This window comes from Cololabis saira, unplaced genomic scaffold (genome assembly GCF_033807715.1).
Source record: "Cololabis saira isolate AMF1-May2022 unplaced genomic scaffold, fColSai1.1 scf026, whole genome shotgun sequence".
In the NCBI taxonomy this organism is placed as follows: domain Eukaryota; kingdom Metazoa; phylum Chordata; class Actinopteri; order Beloniformes; family Belonidae; genus Cololabis; species Cololabis saira.
Window position 1 is genome coordinate 642,501 of NW_026906190.1, and position 2,500 is coordinate 645,000.

The 2,500-nt window shown below is 45.4% G+C and overlaps 7 non-coding genes and 1 pseudogene across 7 annotated transcripts in view; all 8 read right to left on the reverse strand.

Annotated features, from left to right (window-relative positions):
• Nucleotides 1–152: 152 nt before the first annotated feature.
• Nucleotides 153–271, reverse strand: LOC133426405 (5S ribosomal RNA). The gene has a single exon (XR_009771733.1). It is a non-coding gene; the product is annotated as a 5S ribosomal RNA (ribosomal RNA).
• Nucleotides 272–470: 199 nt separating this feature from the next.
• LOC133426497 (5S ribosomal RNA) lies at nucleotides 471–589 on the reverse strand. Its single transcript, XR_009771816.1, has one exon. It is a non-coding gene; the product is annotated as a 5S ribosomal RNA (ribosomal RNA).
• Nucleotides 590–794: 205 nt separating this feature from the next.
• On the reverse strand, nucleotides 795–913 carry LOC133426528 (5S ribosomal RNA; annotated as a pseudogene).
• Nucleotides 914–1,112: 199 nt separating this feature from the next.
• LOC133426489 (5S ribosomal RNA) lies at nucleotides 1,113–1,231 on the reverse strand. Its single transcript, XR_009771809.1, has one exon. It is a non-coding gene; the product is annotated as a 5S ribosomal RNA (ribosomal RNA).
• Nucleotides 1,232–1,447: 216 nt separating this feature from the next.
• Nucleotides 1,448–1,566, reverse strand: LOC133426663 (5S ribosomal RNA). Its single transcript, XR_009771953.1, has one exon. It is a non-coding gene; the product is annotated as a 5S ribosomal RNA (ribosomal RNA).
• Nucleotides 1,567–1,765: 199 nt separating this feature from the next.
• Nucleotides 1,766–1,884, reverse strand: LOC133426448 (5S ribosomal RNA). The gene has a single exon (XR_009771773.1). It is a non-coding gene; the product is annotated as a 5S ribosomal RNA (ribosomal RNA).
• A 217-nt stretch (nucleotides 1,885–2,101) lies between these two features.
• LOC133426631 (5S ribosomal RNA) lies at nucleotides 2,102–2,220 on the reverse strand. Its single transcript, XR_009771922.1, has one exon. It is a non-coding gene; the product is annotated as a 5S ribosomal RNA (ribosomal RNA).
• A 199-nt stretch (nucleotides 2,221–2,419) lies between these two features.
• LOC133426739 (5S ribosomal RNA) overlaps nucleotides 2,420–2,500 on the reverse strand; it is a 119-nt gene continuing 38 nt past the window's right edge. The window contains exon 1 of the ribosomal RNA XR_009772028.1: nucleotides 2,420–2,500. This exon is cut by the window's right edge and continues 38 nt beyond it. This is a non-coding gene — a ribosomal RNA (5S ribosomal RNA).

Here is a 2,500-nt window from a genome sequence, read left to right on the forward strand (position 1 = left end):
ATAGAATATAAGTCATTGATTTGTTGGTTTTATTTGTTGGAGTTAAAGTGCCTTAACCATGTGCAAAACACTTTAGGACGTGAGCTGTCGCTGTTACCACGTTGAAATATGTGTGGGTAGATTAAGCGTGAGCGCTCTCTGCTGGTTGAAAAAGCTTACAGCACCTGGTATTCCCAGGCGGTCTCCCATCCAAGTACTAACAAGGCCTGACCCTGCTTAGCTTCCGAGATCAGACGAGATCGGGCGCATCCAGGCTGGTATGGCCGTAAGCAGAAGCTGCAGCTTGAAATACCTCTGATATGGAGTTGAAGATAAGTCATAGAATATAAGTCATTGATTTGTTGGTTTTATTTGTTGGAGTTAAAGTGCCTTAACCATGTGCAAAACACTTTAGGACGTGAGCTGTCGCTCTTACCACGTTGAAATATGTGTGGGTAGATTAAGCGAGAGCGCTCTCTGCTGGTTGAAAATGCTTACAGCACCTGGTATTCCCAGGCGGTCTCCCATCCAATCAATAACCAGGCCCGACCCTGCTTAGCTTCCGAGATCAGACGAGATCGGGCGCATCCAGGCTGGTATGGCCGTAAGCTGAAGCTGAAGCTGCAGCTTGAAATACCTCTTATATGGAGTTGAAGATAAGTCATATGATATAAGTCATTGATTTGTTGGTTTTATTTGTTGGAGTTAAAGTGCCTTAACCATATGCAAAACACTTTAGGACGTGAGCTGTCGCTGTTACCACGTTGAAATATGTGTGGCTAGATTAAGCGAGACCGTTCTCTGCTGGTTGAAAAAGCTTACAGCACCTGGTATTCCCAGGCTGTCTCCCATCCAAGTACTAACCAGGCCCGACCCTGCTTACCTTCTGAGATCAGACGAGATCGGGCGCATCCAGGCTGGTATGGGCGTAAGCAGAAGCTGCAGCTTTAAATACCTCTGATATGGAGTTGAAGATAAGTCATAGAATATAAGTCATTGATTTGTTGGTTTTATTTGTTGGAGTTAAAGTGCCTTAACCATGTGCAAAAGACTTTAGGACGTGAGCTGTCGCTCTTACCACGTTGAAATATGTGTGGGTAGATTAAGCGAGAGCGCTCTCTGCTGGTTGAAAAAGCTTACAACACATGGTATTCCTAGGCGGTCTCCCATCCAAGTACTAACCAGGCCCGACCCTGCTTAGCTTCTGAGATCAGACGAGATCGGGCGCATCCAGGCTGGTATGGCCGTAAGCTGAAGCTGCAGCTTGAAATACTTCTTAAATGGAGTTGAAGATAAGTATATAATACAAGTCATTGATTTGTTGGTGATAATAATTTAGAAGCGCTTATTTGATGGAGTTAAAGTGCCTTAACCATGTGCAAAACACTTTAGGACGTGAGCTGTCGCTGTTACCACGTTGAAATATGTGTGGGTAGATTAAGCGAGAGCGCTCTCTGCTGGTTGAAAATGCTTACAGCACCTGGTATTCCCAGGCGGTCTCCCATCCAAGTACTAACCAGGCCCGACCCTGCTTAGCTTCCGAGATCAGACGAGATCGGGCGCATCCAGGCTGGTATGGCCGTAAGCAGAAGATCCAGCTAGAAATACCTCTTATATGGAGTTGAAGATAAGTCATAGAATATAAGTCATTGATTTGTTGGTTTTATTTGTTGGAGTTAAAGTGCCTTAACCATGTGCAAAACACTTTAGGACGTGAGCTGTCGCTGTTACCACGTTGAAATATGTGTGGGTAGATTAAGCGAGAGCGCTCTCTGCTGGTTGAAAAAGCTTACAGCACCTGGTATTCCCAGGCGGTCTCCCATCCAAGTACTAAACAGGCCTGACCCTTCTTAGCTTCCGAGATCAGACGAGATCGGGCGCATCCAGGCTGGTATGGCCGTAAGCAGAAGCTGCAGCTTGAAATATCTCTTATATGGAGTTGAAGATAAGTCATATAATATAAGTCATTGATTTGTTGGTGATAATAATTTAGAAGCGCTTATTTGTTGGAGTTAAAGTGCCTTAACCATGTGAAAAACACTTTTGGACGTGAGCTGTCGCTGTTACCACGTTGAAATATGTGTGGGTAGATTAAGCGAGAGCGCTCTCTGCTGGTTGAAAAAGCTTACAGCACCTGGTATTCCCAGGCGGTCTCCCATCCAAGTACTAACCAGGCCCGAACCTGCTTAGCTTCCGAGATCAGACGAGATCGGGCGCATCCAGGCTGGTATGGCCGTAAGCAGAAGCTGCAGCTTGAAATACCTCTTATATGGAGTTGAAGATAAGTCATAGAATATAAGTCGTTGATTTGTTGGTTTTATTTGTTGGAGTTAAAGTGCCTTAACCATGTGCAAAACCCTTTAGGACGTGAGCTGACGCTGTTATCACGTTGAAATATGTGTGGGTAGATTAAGCGAGAGCGCTCTCTGCTGGTTGAAAAAGCTTACAGCACCTGATATTCCCAGGCGGTCTCCCATCCAAGTACTAAACAGGCCCGACCCTGCTTAGCTTCCGAGATCAG